The 16,158-nt window shown below is 53.0% G+C and overlaps 1 protein-coding gene across 6 annotated transcripts in view; it reads right to left on the bottom strand.

Annotated features, from left to right (window-relative positions):
• The window catches only part of ADARB1 (adenosine deaminase RNA specific B1), a 112,921-nt gene extending 97,247 nt beyond the window's left edge, over positions 1–15,674 (bottom strand). For 3 of the 6 annotated variants that reach the window (XM_070466876.1, XM_020875157.2, XM_070466880.1), the window contains exon 1: positions 15,465–15,548. The gene's annotated coding sequence lies outside the window, so the exon portion shown is untranslated. Of the gene's footprint in view, positions 1–15,464 lie in introns of all 6 variants that reach the window. The other 3 variants (XM_070466875.1, XM_070466877.1, XM_070466881.1) reach the window with 2 other exon arrangements.
• Positions 15,675–16,158: the final 484 nt, after the last annotated feature.

Here is a 16,158-nt window from a genome sequence, read left to right as displayed (position 1 = left end):
ACTGACAACAGGCAGCAGTGACCCATCCTTCCCTGGAAGGTTCTTCTGTGCAGACGGACACTCGGGGGCCAGGAGCCAAGGCCTACCCATGCTGTACTTTCACACATCTGACTTCCTCATATCCTCCCGGAGGGGCAGCAAAGTTGATCTCCGAGGTCTTTTAAGATCCTGAGTAAATAAACTACAACTGATTTTTCCTATTAAAATGAAATACTGACTTTTAAATTAAAGACAAACTAATTGTGCAAAGGACTGAAAAGCAGAAATCCCAATCAGCTTAGCAAAGATGGGGAGGTAAACTTGCAAGGCCCGCCAGCTTGCACCCTAATTTTCCAGCTGCCCCTATGCCGGCTACCCCAGATCAAGGTCCTTTTGCTCCTCCTCCCCACAGAAGCCTCCTCTCTCCTGGCCTGTAGCCCATGGGGCACAGGGACCTGGCCCCCACCTCCTCCACCTCTCCTGGTTCCAGAGCTCCCAGTGAATGTCTAACAAGGATCGGTGACTGGTCTCCCACCCTCAGAGCAGCCGAGCTGCCAGCCAGCCCCATACACCCTGATGCCGTCCAGAGCGAGATGAGACCACGGTGGTGGGGAGCAGCCCCTGGACACCTGCCTCCCCAACCAGAACTGTAGCGGAGACCGCCAGCTCATCCCCAGCTCCTCCTCAGACAACAGGCCACACACCATAAACAGCGTCACTTCACTAAACTTCTTCAGTTAGTCTACTGATCAAGCCCTTCAAAAACACTGAACTCTCCTAACGTAAAAGTCAGCAGATGCAATTCTTTGCCTTTTCCTGGTGAGAGTTTGGTAAAAGCAGAAACTGCTGCATAAGGAGTTCAGGTAAAATGTCAACTAGCATCGGAGCAGGGAATCTCAAAACTGGAGCAGTGGAAGGAACTGGATTAATTTAGGGTTGATTTAAGATAACACCAGCAGCAAAGTGGATGTCTCAGGAGAAAACTCACAAGGGTGATCAGAGCAGAAACACACACAACTTAAAGGTATATGAGCGCTTGGGCTCTATGAAGGAGGAGTGCGTGTATGCTCAGTTGCTCGGTCATGTCCAACTCTATGGCCCCACGGACCTTAGCCCAACAGGCTCCCCTGTCCATGAGATTCTCCAGGCAAGAATACCAGAGTGGGTTGCTATGCCCTCCTCCAGGGGATCCTCCTGACCCAGGGATCGAACCCACATCTCCGTGGTTCCTGGAATGCAAGCAGATTCTTTACCAGCTATGCCACTGGTGAAGCCTGCTATGAAGAAAGAGACTGAATCTTTTATTCACTGCTATACCTTTGGCCGGAGAAGGCAATGGCACCCCACTCCAGTCCTCTTGCCTGGAAAATCCCATGGATGGAGGAGCCTGGTAGGCTGCAGTCCATGGGGTCGCTAAGAGTTGGGCACGACTGAGCGACTTCTCTTTCACTTTTCACTTTCATGCATTGGAGAAGGAAATGGCAACCCACTCCAGTATTCCTACCTGGAGAATCCCAGGGACAGAGGAGCCTGGTGGGCTGCCGTCTATGGGGTTGCACAGAGTCAGACATGACTGAAGCGACTTAGCAGCAGCAGCAGCAGCATACCTTTGGCACCCAAATGCCTGACACTGGTGGATGCTCATAAAATGCCTACTGAATGACTAAACAAATAAATGAAGAGAAAAGACCCTAACTAATACTAAGGAAGATGAAAAGCTACATGATTATAACATGCTAGCAACCCCTCAGATTTAAAGAAAGTTACTATCAGAGAACCCTCACTGTTTTCTAGTAAAGTTAGTGTCACAATAGTAATCATGAGTCCAATGTTCAATTCTTCATCAGAGCTCACTGTGACCCAATGTCTTACCCTCTCTACATGAGGTGTCTGTGGGGAGAGAGGAGCTGTGAACACAGGAAAGAATGCCAGGGCTCCAGACGGGGCAAGGACCCGGGGTGACTAAGGTTAGACCCAGGGCATGGGTGCCAGTGTGGATGGCCAGGAAGCACAGAGGATGTCTGAGATGGTCCCGTGAGCCACATGGGCGTGGCCATCAGTCAGCAGGCTGCCCACCAAACTTGGCAGCTAGGCTAGCTTCTACCAGCTGGAGAGAACTGTTGTATCTCAGGACCACCAGCCAATAGCTTGTTAGTATCGTGAAATAGGTGATGGTGAGAAGATTTACGCCGCGGAAATTGGCAAATGCTACAAATCAGGGCTTTTTACACCAGCACCAGCACCAAAAAAGCCATCTGTTAAACATCGATCAGCACAGCCCTGTACACCATGTCTCAAAAGCACACAGGACAAGGGGGAGAGAAGAGACACATTCTAAAAGAGAGAAAACATTAAAATAAATAGCAAGTTAAATAGCAAATTAAATAAATTTAGTCAGGATACAATGGCATTTCTGAACCCTGGGCAAAGGGCAGAGCAAGCAACAACTGAGGCAGCTGCCTAGCCAAGCAGAAAAAAATACTAGATCCTGGCCTTAAACTGTACAGAAGCAGATTTCACGTGGATTAATAGGCTGTGTGGAAAACAACAGAAGACGGTTGGAAGAAGAACGACTCCTGAAACAGTAAAGTGTTCTCATGCAGATTCAAAACCAAGTCATAAAGGAAAAGACTGACAAATCTGAACATTTAAAAATTTTAAATTTCCCTTCGGAAAAAATGGGCTTCCCTTGTGGCTCAGCTGGTAAAGAATCCGCCTGCAATGCAGGAGACTTGGGTTCAATCCCTGGGGAAGGGAAAGGCTACCCACTCCAACATTCCAACCTGGAGAATCCCATGGACTATACAGTCCATGGGGTTGCAAAGAGTCGGACATGACTGAGAGACTTTCACTTCACTTTGGAAAAAATAATAAAATCAAAAGATCAAGAACAACCCAGGACAACCCTCCTGCTGCTGAGATGTCCCTACCTGCGCCTCTAGAGGTCACTGCCTCTGGGTCACAGGGTCTCTGCCCACTGGGTCTAGGCCACCACGATGCTCTCACCTTGGGAAGAGCCATGCCCCTCTGCCAAGGGTGCAGGTCACATGTCTCCAGAATGTTCCATGCCCGGTCCAGGTGGCCAGAACTTCCGGTAAGAAGGCATGAGTTTCTCGTTGGGCCAACACTGACCCTCCCCTGGGACAGAGTTAGGAGCCATACACACATCTCGCTGCCTTGTCTCCTTAGGCCCCTCCAGGCTGAGACCGCCTCAATCGCCCAGTCTCTTGGGATGTGGACATGTTAAGGGCCTGGCCTGGTGTCTTGGGGACGTCCTGTGTGGGGCAGGCCTGCACTGTGCCCGTGCCCAAGCAGGAGGGTGGGCACGAGGGTGACTGTCTTATCACGGGTGACACTGCCCAGATCATCGGGTGGGGTGTTGTCTTGCTGGCTCTCTCCACTCTAAAGTTACTGCTTTTCCCTTTTCAATAAATAAGTAACTTGGGGAACAGATACTTTGAGACGAGACAAATATCCTGTTTCTCCTCAAACTCTCACTAATTTAGCATCAGTCCTGAGCCCTGCCTAAAGTAATTATTACCCTGGTGTCTGCCTCTCAGTGATCCTGTCTTCACTCCCCGCCGTGGCTTAGCTGGAACTCTGGTTCCCCTCTCCTTGGTTACTGACTGCTGCTTATGCGCACCAGCACGGAGTGATGGGCCTTACTTTATTCTAGGGATTATGAGCCACGCCATCGCCATGGACGTCCTCGCTCAGACCCACCAGCTCTGCCCCACCCCCTCCACGTGGGCCGGTCCCTGCCGGGCTCCTCCTTGCTTCCTGCACCTAGGGCTTCCAGTAGCATCTTCTTGGAGGAGCCCTGCTTCTCTGCTCGGGAGGGCCCCTGACTCTCCTTGGGGGACTGGCTGAGGAGCTGAGTGGCCTGGGCTCTGACATTGATCCTCTCTGCCCATCTGTGCACACGGACACCTGCTTCCAGCCCAGTGCCCAGGCTCCTCTGCCCCCTCCCCTTGTCCGCACCTTCCTCCCGGACCCCGCCCCTGCCACACACCCGCTCTCCCACCTGTGTGGACACTGCACCGCTAACCTGGCCCGGGGAGAGAGAGAGGGACAGAGGGTGTGCAGCCCTTCTTGTCTGTGGCCTTACAGAACCCAGATAAGTTTGTTTTCCAAAATCCAGCTGATCCCTCCCCACCCCCACTGTAGTTCCGTGACTGTTTGTCCTACACGGAGCTTTGGTTCTCTGTTGCATTCTGGGTCCTGCACATCCTGGCTGACGCTCTTTTGTTTTGTCTTGGCATCTGTGGTTCCCAGAGTTGGGCGTACTGACGGGGTCGCTCAGAGACGCCCCTGCCAGCCCTCCACCCTCCTGCGTCCTCCCTCCTTCCCACCGGCCAGGGCCCCAGCCCTCTCGCCCTGGCTCTCTTTTTCGGTTTCCCTTCCGCAGGAAGGCACAGATACACGTTTGCTCACTTCAAGGGCGCTCACTGGCCAAGCTCCAGTGCTTGGCCCAACTCCCTTCCTGTATGTTCTGGAAATCGCCTCAGATCAGAGACCGACACCTCCACATAGCTCATTACGGTGTGGTCACCCAGAGCCCATCTGCCTGCCCCTGACTGCACAGTTAGGTCACTGCCGTCTGTATTTCCATCTTATTAGCAGTGAGTCCTTGGGCTGAATTCCTGGAAGAGGACTGCAGGGTCAAAGCATGAAGCCCGTGGCATCTGCAGGCCGGGTGTGGATTTTAACAAACCTCGGAGTTCCTCCTTGACAGCTTCTAATGAGTGAAAGGAAAAGCCGGACACTGGGGAAGGGTTCCTCAGCCCCACACTCGGCCCCGAGGGTGCCATCACGTCACAGTACTTCATCCGGGAAGTAACGGGTCCACACTGCTCTGGACGCACAGTGCCCCTCACAGGGACAGGCCTGAGTGCGCCTGGGGTCCTGAGAGAGGCTGTGCCATCATCCTAAGCCCACCTGAGCGCCGGTTCCCACAGAGACGCACCCACTAACACTCAGCACACTGTTCACAGAGGCAAAAGGCAGAAACTATCTAAATGCCCGTCCCTGGTGGAGGGTAATACAGGTGTGTGACCCTCATGCAGCAGAGTCCTAGTCGACAACTAAAAGGAACAAACCACTGATCCACTTACACCACAGGTGAACCCCAAAAAAGTCATGTGAGGCGAAAGAAGCCTGATTCAAAAGACTCCATGCTGCACGATTCTATTTACATGAAATGCCCAGAAAAGGCACCTTTAGAGAAAGAGAAAGCAGATCAGTGGTTGCTCACAGCTGGAGGTCGGAATAGGAATTAACCACAGACACAAGGGGCACTCTGGGGTCATGGCAACGTTTTAAACTGGGCTGTAGTCCTAGGTGCATAACTCAGAAATTCATGAAAAGCGCTGACTTGTCCACTTACCGAGGGTGAAGCTCACACTAGCTTTTAAAGCAAGAAAGCAAAACTTCCCCAGGGCCTGCCGGTCCCTGTACTCCCTGCCCACGACCTCCAAGCACTTGAAGATGGACACGCAGGCCACAAGCTGACTGTGTGCACCATCTATCCATCTGTATGGACTCTCTCCCCCACCAGCGAGGCTGAGCAGGCTCCTGGGGCTTGTGCCCGTGAACAGCACACACTGGCCGTGCAGCACTTCCCTCCCCAGCTGCTCCCAGAAGAGCTCTGGCCCCACAAGTCCTGAGCACCTTACCCAGCTACACGGCTAGTGCGTAGCTCAAAGCCCTGATGAACTGTAGGGAAAGCCCCGCTTTTCCTACAGCAAGGCTTTCGGAGAGAAATGCTGAAAGCCATCAAGCGCCTCCTTCCCAGCTGTGCTGCCCACGCCCAGGGCTAACAGCTCAGGGAGAACTCAAGGGGCGCTGGCCGGGTCACACAGCACCTGCTTTTCCTGTGGAAATGTCATCAGTACCCTTGGTTTCACTGGACGGTAAAATCAAAGAGTAGAAAGCATCACCGTGAAAACCTGAAAACCCAATCCTCACCCAATTTAATTCAACAACTAATACAGTCTCGTCCCCAGAGACTGAGAAGATAGAGACAGGGCTCATCTGGACTCCCCAGCACTCCAGTATCCTTGCCTGGAGAATCCCATGGACAGAGGAGCCTGGAGGACTATGGTCCATGGTATCGCACAGAGTCAGATGTGATGGAGTACAATCTAGTCTCGTCCCCAGAGACCGAAAAAACAAGAGACAGGGGTCATCTGGACGTCCCAGAGACCAGAGTTTCCTCAGCGAGTCAGAACCCAGGACTCCGCCCCGGTCCTGTGTCCTGAACCCCTCCTGGCTCTCCTTCAGGAAAGCTGCGGGTCCGGGAGGTGACAGGACGCCTCGTGCCGAGCCCAGGTGCGGGTGCAGCCACATCGCCGGGTGACTGGCGCCCCGTGCTGGCCTCGAAGCACTGTTCTCGACCTACACTTGTTGACAGCTGGCTGAGGACCCTCAGAGCACCCAGAGTCTGTCATCTGACTCCCAGGTACAACAGCTTTCTAGGAACAGGGTGACCTTGGACAGCGCCAGCTCGACCACCACTTTACACTCAAGGACTGCGGGAGGGACGCGGGAGAGCCCAGCGCGTGGGAATGGGGCTGCACAGAGTGCCAAGGCCCCATTCCAGTGCACCCTACCACGGGCCCCCTGCCAAACAGCTCTTAAACAACATTCCTTCCAGCCTTTAAACCCTCTGAGCCTCCACCGTGAATCTACTTCATTTTATTTGGCTGCTTTTCTGATATCTCCTAGAATTATTCAAAGCATCCTCACTTTCATCAAGATGTATCACCTGATACACTGTATCATTAGGAATATCACTTTTCTACAACGGATACTGTTAGTTCTTATGAGGATGCATTTCAATCCGTCACCTGAAAGGGGTTAGAAGAACACAGCTTTTTTTTTAAGTTGAGAACTGCCTGTTTTCAACAGATTAACTGCTATATTGCACTTGATAGTTTCAGAACAAGTTTGAATGTTTTGTAAATGTTTCTGTTCTACAAAGAAAAGCACAGAAATCTGGAGATAACACAGACATATGGGCCGTAAATATATGACTGATTCACCAAGCACAATAATGGGAGCCACTGGGGGAGGGGGCAGCTGGGGGTGCAGTATGCTCGGGTGGAAAAAAATATATTTTCAGAGGCAGACAGCCTCATTTTGGATTCTACTACCTACACTGCAAGTTAGAAAAACTTATTCATTCATTCAACAAACACTGGTAAGTGCCTCTATCTGCCAGGCACTGTTCTGGGCCCTTAGGATAAAGACAGAATTAAGATCCCTGCCCTCCTGAGGCCTCCACTCTGCCAGGCAGGCTGGTGAAAGGAGCGGGGGGCAGGGGGGGGGCAGAAGAACAGAACAGACTGAAGGGTCCACAGCAGAGGGGAAGGGGAGGGAAGGGCATGGAGGAGTGAAGCCATGGGACAGCTGGAGGGGTGGCCCGAGGGGAGGGCAGGATGGGGGCAGGTACAGGGCTCTAGTGCAGGCTTGAGTCTGGCTGCCGGTCAAGAACGGACGGGGGGTGGGGAGGAGTGGGGAGGGCAGGGGGCAATGGAGGGGAGGCTGTAAGGCAGCTACTCGGGTGAGCCAGATAAGAGGGGACAACCATGGTTCCACAGAATGGGAACCCTCTGAGATTACCGTCAGGAGTAAACGAGATTAAACTGGTTCCATCACACCTGACACATAGCAGGGGCTTAATAAATGTCAGCTAAATGTTATTAAATTAATAATAATAATAATAATAATTTAATTAAATTATTCTGCTTTCCCAGGAAGTTACTGAGCCACTTCTACCAGTTCTTGATTGGAAAAATAGGGGCAATGAAACATCTACTGTGAGAAATGGCTGACAGAAGCAAAGTCTTGCCCCACATAAGTGTAAGCACACACGTGCCTGCCTTTCACAAACAACGCGTGTTATGTCTACAGATCACACCTACGTATGTACAGATAAATACTCTGCACACCTCACAGAAGGGGGAAGTGATGTGCAGACTCAAACCGAACCCACCATAAGCTGATGCCCATGACTGAGATTCCCCACCTCGGACCCTCTGGCCTTAGCAGCATCGGATCCACAGCTCCAAGAACCAGTCTTAACCCTCCTGGTCCCCCGCCTCCCAGACCCCCTGCGTCACCAAACCCTGCTGACTCGGCGGACACCACTGTTCTCTCCTCCCCAGCGGCCCCACACGGCTCCAGCCAGGTCTCTGTCCTCCGCCACGGGCTCCTGTCTTGCTCCAGGGCCCCTCGCCCCTCTCTGCAGGCCCTTCCCAGGCCCAGGAGAGCCCCCACGGCTGGCATCCCCACACACACCCCGATGAAGGCTGCCGGCCTCCCTCAGTCACTCTGATAAGTGGCCTCCACCTTGGGGCGTCCCCCACCTGTCCCCCACCTCCACCTGGCTGGATCGTCCCACAGGAAGGCTGGCTCCCAGAGGCAGTGTCCCCCTCCACGAGTCTGGCCGGAGAAGGTCCCCAGCCAAAGCTCCACATCCACAGAGGGCAGGGGGACATGACCAGCTCCCCTTCGGCTCCCCCATGGCCTGAGGACAAGGGGTCGGGGGGCCTTGTGTGTTTCAGCCTATTGACTGAACCACTGAGAAGGCTGACATTTCGCAACTCCAAACCTAAAAACCCCAAATAACCACACACAGTACAAATCAGCACGCAGGGAAGATGTTCTACCATTTCACCAGGCAACTGGAAGTGAATGCTGCTGCCTGAGGGGAGCTTCGGCCCACAGGGCCCAAAGCAACAGTGCCCACCTCCAGGTGGTGGGGGCAGCTGGACGCAACTTCCTCTAGCGCTTTCAGACAAATAAAGGGCAAACCAGGAACCAAGTCTGGTTAGTCCTCTGCGCAGGACTGGATTCGGTGAATAAAGGTGCCAACTTCTAGTTGAGTTAATGATACTTCTAGAGACAAGTGAATATTTTTAATAAAGAAAAATGCCATTTCCACATGTATCTTTCTGTAAGGATGCCCCAAGGTATGTTTAGCACCACAAGCTAATAAGAAACTAGATCCTAAGTCCGACAGCACAGTTCCCAAGGTTCTTGGACTGAGCACAAAATTATATTTTATTTTATGCCCTCCTTTCAAAGGGGTAGTATGTCTCTTAGCAATATTCTCGGAGGCTCCCACGCACAGAAGTCTCGCCTCGCTCCGGGGGCTGTACCGCCCTGCTGCTCCACCCCGGCCGCTTCCCCTCTGCTAGAAATCTGTCCTGTCAGCCCCAGGACACACAACAATCACTCTACCTGAAAATTAACAATAAAAGCTCCCTTGAGCCCACAGCCCTCCGGTCAGTGTCCCATTACTCTGTCCCCTCCCGGGGGTCCTCCACACCTGATGCTCTCCACCCACCACAGGCCACCTCCTCCTATCAAACCCCAGACCCTCCTCCTCTGCGGACCCCATGCCCAAAGCCCCCAGGCTCAGTCCTCACCCTTCTGTCTACACCCAGGGCCCAGCCTATAGTCTCCAACACCAGCAATATACAAATGACCCCCAGCCTCTCCTTGAACCCAACCCTGAATTTCTGCGCAGACCCACACACCTCCACTAGATGACTGATCACAGAGATAACAAGCAGAGTAAACCCTCCTAAGTACCGCCAGTGAACAACTGCTTCAGGCCCTTTACATCAGCTTAGCTATCGAGCCACGGGCCATGGAGGACCAGGGTTGCCGCACCTCCTACGGGAGAGAAAAACTGCAGCGCTGGATGGTGACACGGCCGGTGGCCCCTGCTCTGAGGACCTGACACCTCCCCACCTCACAGCTCCGCTGGCTGGCTGCTCTGCCAACCGACACCTGGGGGCATTTCTGGGCTGTTCCATCTCAGAGTCTGCCAGCAATCCCCACAGGCCACCACCAAATACGCCAGGGCTCCTGGGCCCTAAGACCTGAGTTTTCCCACGTTGTCATGACGTTGAGGTGGGGTGGGGGCTGAGCAGTCACTCAAGCCCAGCAGTTCCTCGAGGAGGCATGGCTGAAGGAGCTCCCTACCCCGTCAACGGGTCAGTCCACAAATCATTCAAGGACCGGAAACCTCTTCTTAACACCTGCCGGGAGGACAGAAAGCACCCAGACTCCGGGGATCGTGTGTCCGAAGCTTGGACGCGCCCCAGAGACAGCAGTGGTACAGTCGAGAAAGACACCATTTCGGCAACAGATGGTAATAGCACAGCACACCCAGCCGTGGCACTGACCTGGAGGAACTAAATTCTAAAGGAGAAAAGCAATATTATAATTACTGTATTTCATTTTCCTTCTACATCAAAGTGAGACTGGCATGGTTTTAAGTCTATTCGTAAAGTCTGAAAGCTATTTCAATGGGTATAAGTGAGTGCACGCACACAAGTGACAGGAAAGCACTGTGTAGCAGGCAAATGGGCAGCATTTTCTGGTTAACAGTACAAAATGATGCCAAAATCGGTGACCTCCACACCTCTGCCCTGGTGCCAGGCTCCAGCAGGTCACTATGGCCCTGCTGCCCCCCTCCAGCCCTGGGCAGGAACGGGGGAGTCCGCCCTTGGCCCATTCTGTGGTCTCCCAACACCGAGCTTTACACACACGTAATGTGGGAGACTGAGAGTACTGCCCGCCTTACAGATGATCACAAGAATTTAATTAATATATGTGAAGCGCTTAAATGGCCTGGCACACCACAAGCTCCCAATAAACACTGCTATATAACAGCCAGAGCAATTCTTCTCAAAGAGAAAGCAGATCGTGTCATCTGTTGTCCAAAGCTGTGACGCCAACAAGGACGGCAAGCAGGCTGGCCAGCAGCCCCAGTAAGGCTGAGGCTACCTTCTAAATTCCACACCCCAAGCCAGGCTCCACAAGCCACAGCCAGCCGCCAGTCTCTGGGCTCACTTCCTGCCACCCTCCCTCCAGGCCACACTGGGCTCCTGGCTATTATCAGCACCGGACAGGAAGCTGGGACGATGGGGCCACTGTGAGTCCAGAACCCCCTTCACCAGCGCCCAGCCAGGCGGCGCCCAGCTCCCTCCACCCTGAGCTCTCCCCACAGAATCTCCCGGCCTGCTGGTCCCATCCCCTTCCCAGCAGGGCACTCAGAACTTTGTAAATTTTACATTGGAATACAGTTGATTTACAATGATATGTTAATATCAGATGTACAGCAAATGAGTCACCCATACATATACATACATCTATTCTTTTTCAGATTCTTTCCCCGCATAGGTAGATTATAGAACATTGAGTAGAGTTCCCTGTCCCCTACAGTACATAGGTCCTTGTTGGTTATCTATTTTATATACAGCAGTGTGTGTATGTTAACCCCAAACTGCTAATCTATCCCACCCCTACTTTTCCTTTAGTAACCAACCATAATTCTGTTTTCTATGTCTGTGCATCTCTTTCTGTTTTGTAAATAAGTTCATTTGTATCTCTCTGTTTAACTACACATATAGTGATACCATATGATATTTGTTTTTCTCTGCCTGACAATTCACTTGATATGGTAATCTCTAGGTCCATCCACGCTGCTGCAGATGACATTATTTCGTTCTCTTTGGTGGCTGAGTAACATTCCCTTGTGTGCGTGTACCACATCTTTCCACCCATTCCTCTGTCAGTGGACACTTAGGCTGCTCCCCTGTCTTGGCTACTGCAAATTATGCTGCAGTGAACACTGGGGTGCACGTATCATTTTGAATTATGGTTTTCCCTGGCCAGCACTTAGGACTGGAGCTGGGGCTTAGGATCCTCATCTCCTCCAGAATGTGAACCCCTGAGGGCAGGAACTACCCCGCTGTGTTTACTCCCCAGTCTCCAGCACCTAGAACAGGACCTGACACATGGCAAATACTTGTGGGATGAGCACGGGAATGAAACGAAACTGCCCTCCATGCAAACAGGGGATCACTGCACTCTCCGCAAGAATACCAGGGCCCTCTCAGCTACTCCCCCCCGCCCTGCTCCCTGCATTTTAAATCCACCACAAAGATAAACTGAAAACCAAACTCGTTTTTTGGTACATTCCTAGAACGCAACACACACATACAGGCCAGCAGCCGGCAATCCTAATCAGACCACCAAGAATACAGCAAGGCCAGGTGAACACCTCTGTCCACGCTCCAAACAAAATGTAACTTTGGAAAGAAAAGTCACTCTCAGAACAAGGAAATCTTAATGACTTCAACTTACAATTTTTAACTGAAATTCTGTTTGTCTTTCCTACCTCACATATTATGAACATACTTTTTAAAGGTTTTTTTCTTTTTTTTTTTTCAACAGCAGCATTACCAGGGGCACTAGTGGTAAAGATCTTGCCTGCCAATGGAGGAGACATAAGAGATGCAGGTTCCATTCCTGGGTTGGAAAGATCCCCTGGAGGAGGGCATGGTAACCCACTCCGGTATCCTTGCCTGGAGAATCCCATGGACATGGGAGCCTGGTGGGCTACAGTCCATGGCGTCACCAAGAGTCAAACATGACTGAAGTGACTTAGCACACACACAGGCATTTCTATCACACCAAATTTCAGATTCAGAAATTTGTGTTTAGAAAACTGACACAAAAAACCATCAAGTTTTCCAATAAAATCTGACCTCTCTAAGCTCTTATTTCATACCAAGATTGACTTTTTTTTTTTTGCTCGTATAACGGGATCTTAGTTCCCTGACCAGGGATCAAACTCTGGGACTCAGCAGTGGGAGCGCCGAGTCCTAACCACTGACACCTCCAGGGAATTCCTCCAACAATTTTTCTTAAACAAGTTTTTTATAGGCTGGATAGTTTCACCTATTAATCTCTAAAATGTACTTTCTAACTATCTCTAACCTAAATATTTAAATAAATTCCTTGGTGCTAAGTACTTACATAGCTCATCACAGCATTCAAGGGAATACAAACCAGCTCTTAAATAAACCTTAGAGCTAAGGAATTTTGACAATTAATAAAAAATGATTAGTGGATTTTGCTTGCACACTAATATATAAAAAAATATTCACTGCAGTACTTTTAGCAGATGTTAAAAATTATATTAAAGCATACACATAATCATGTATGTTTCGACTGCTGCTGGGACAATCCACAGTCAAATGACCACAGCAGTGGCAGGGACCCGGGTGGCTGGGGGTGGAGTGGAATGGGGTTTTCTTATGTGTTTATACCTCTATGCAGTATGCCTGCTCATACTTTCACATCTATAAATACAAATTTCAATGGTACACATTTTAAAATTTTATAACTGAAAGTATAGATTTAACTTTTAAAATGTAATACTATAACTGTTTAGTAAAACAAACTGCCAGCTTTCAAGCTTTTTTGAACTCTGCCTAATTTGTTCAGCACTATATCGAAGGAGCCTAAAACAGTGAGCAGCACGACACAGGTAAGTACCTGCCAAGTGAATCAGTCTGCTTCATTTGTCCACCAGATAAATATAAATTTAAAGAATGCTCCTATTCCAATCTAAAAGCAGTTGAGATGCTTTTACAACCTGTAAATTTACGGAGGACTGGATTCACCTATAAGCTGAGAAGTTTCTTGAGGAAGCTGTTACTAGCTAACTGTCCGTCCTTCACCTCCCAGGTCAGAACTGACCTCATGAGCATGCTGCATCTCCAGAGCCATGTGTCATCACTTTCTCAGAGCTGGACCAATTTTCTTTTCACCACTGCCCCCTGCGGAAAGGCCTCTTTTTTTTTTTTTTTCCTCTTCCACTTACAGCTTCAATTTTTGTTGAAGATGTCCCTGAATACATTGAGTTTCAGGAACGTTCAGACATCAAACAGGACGCCACTCAGAGACAAGGCTCTCCCTGCAAAGCAGGGGTCAGTCCCTGCCTCCACCCCAGCAGACAGCAAAGCGGGCTCACCACCCAGCTCAGCCGCTCTCAGCCAATACTTTACGGGCTCTGCTGTGGGTGGCCTGGGAAGGGGACCCTGTCCCTGGAGGGACCCTGCAGGGAGGGCAGCGACTTCTCACACCTAGGAAGAAGGGTACCAGCCAACCTTTGCATTTTCCTTCTCCCTTTCCCCTCAGGGAAACCCTCTGCAAGCAGGTAAAGGAATCTCAGCCTCAGAGAAACCATGGTATCAAAAGACACTGCCCAGACTGCTCCTAACACAACCCAGGTTTTGGAAAATGTAACTCTAGGTGGCACCTTTTGAAGGAATAAAACACACTGGAAATTTAGGAGATATCAAAGAGAGTTAAAATTTGCAACCCCATGGACTGTAGCACCAGGCTCCTCTGTCCATGGGATTTTCCAGGCAAGAGTACTGGAGTGGGTTGCCATTCCCTTCTCCAGAGGAGCTTCCCAACCCAGGGATCGAACAAGGGTCTCCACATTGTAGGCAGACGCTTTACCATCTGAGCCACCAGGGAAATCTCAAAACTTAACTGATCATCATTTCAATTAGGGCACTAAGAGTAGAAAAGTCAGTCTGACACCAAGCCAGTTTTCCTTATACTTAGAGGACTGAATGCTAACCACTATTGCTTGTGTAGAGGGAAAAAATAAATAAATAAACGCCCTTATCATTAGTAACAACCCAAACCTGCTGGCTAAAAATACGAACTGCGAACCAAACACGGCGCTGTGGGTCTCGCATATATAAATCGGTATTAGAACACATTTCAGGTTCTCCAGTTTGTACACTAGGACTCCCACCCGCTGTAGCGTCCACAGCCCATCTTGACAACCTTCCCCCAGACCCGTCCACAGCTCGGTGATTTTCCTACTGCAGATCTGACCACGACAGAATTCACCTCGAGCCCCCAGTCGCCTCAGACGCCCGACACCCGCGGGAACTTCCCCGCCCCGCGACACCCGCGGCGAAAAGCATCCCACGCGGACACTGCGCCCTAGAGAGGGGACGCGGGCCGCCCTGGCGCAGCCTCCCCTCCCCGGGGGCGCAGCCTCCCCCTGGGGGTGCCTCTCCCCTCTGCGCAGCGCAGGGCACCCCGCGCGGACACGGCGCTCTCCCGAAGGGGACCCGGGGGCCGTCCCGGGCGCAGCCTGGTCCCAGGAGCAGCCTTCCCTCCCTAGGGCGCAGCGCATCCGGAGCAGAAACGGCACCCCCGGGGAGGAGACAGGGTTGTCCCCGGGGGCGCAGGCTCCCCTCCATCCCGGGTTCGGTGTACACGCTCTGGGGAGCAGCTTCACTCTGGGAACGCAGCCTCCCTCCATCCCGCGGCGCGGCGCGGCGCGGCGCAGCGCAGCGCATCCCGCGCTTATGCGGCGCCCGGGGAGGAGACGCGGGGCCGTCCTGGGCGAAGCCTCCCCTCGCGGGCGGCCGCGGCCCCTCCGGACAGGGCTCGGGGCAGCACGGGTCCCGCTCGAGCCGCACGCCCGGCGCGGCCTCACCACCTGCCCGGAGGCGCTTACATAAACGCGTCCGCGGCGCTGCCCAGCGCTGCCCGGCAGCGTGGTCGGGCCGTGGTGTCCGCCCGCGGTGTCCAAGCCCCGCCGTCCCCCCAGACCCCGCCGCCCTGCCGCCCCCGCCAGCGCGCCTCACCTCAGCCGCGGGCCGCTCAGCTCCGCGCAGCTCAACGCCGGGGCTCGGACAGCGAATCCGTGGGACTCCGCTCGGGCGCCGGGGGCTGCGGCGCGCTGGCCGTGGCCTGGCGCGGCCCCGAGCGCGCCCCCGAGCGCGCCCCCGAGCGCGGCCAGACCGGCCGCCGCCTCAGCCGTCGCCTCAGCCTCCGCCCTCCGCCCCCAGCATCGGCTCCGCCCTCCCACCGCCCCCGTCGCCGGCCGCGCGCACGCCGGGGAGCGTCGCCACGACGCAGGAGGGCGCGCGCACGTATGTCGCGGCGAACACTGCCGGTGGTACGCGGAGGACCGAGGGGACGCGATGCTAGGGTGGGGGTGGGCTCCAGGGACCCGGGTGGGGCGGGAGAAGCGGGAAACCCGGCGGGGCCCGCACCTCGAGACCCCCGCCCTGAAGCACGAAGCCCTTGATCAGGCGAGCGGGTCCACACAGTCCCTGCGCTGGAGGGCGCGCCGGCAGCGGGACGTGAAGGTGCATCCGGCCTGTGAGGGGTCGGGTCGGGACGAGTTGGGAGGAGGAGGAGGTGGGGTCAAGGCCCCAGGGGCGCCCTGGGTGCGAGCAGAAGCGAGTCCAGGTGAGCGGTTGGGGGTGGTGGTCGATGGGTTTACTGTGAGGCAGTGAAAGCTTCTTGCAGCTGGGCAGTACGCGGACTCTTGTC

The sequence above is a fragment of the Odocoileus virginianus genome, chromosome 4 (assembly GCF_023699985.2).
Source record: "Odocoileus virginianus isolate 20LAN1187 ecotype Illinois chromosome 4, Ovbor_1.2, whole genome shotgun sequence".
NCBI lineage: Eukaryota > Metazoa > Chordata > Mammalia > Artiodactyla > Cervidae > Odocoileus > Odocoileus virginianus.
Note: the sequence above shows the minus strand (reverse complement) of the source record. Positions and strands in the feature narration are given on the sequence as shown.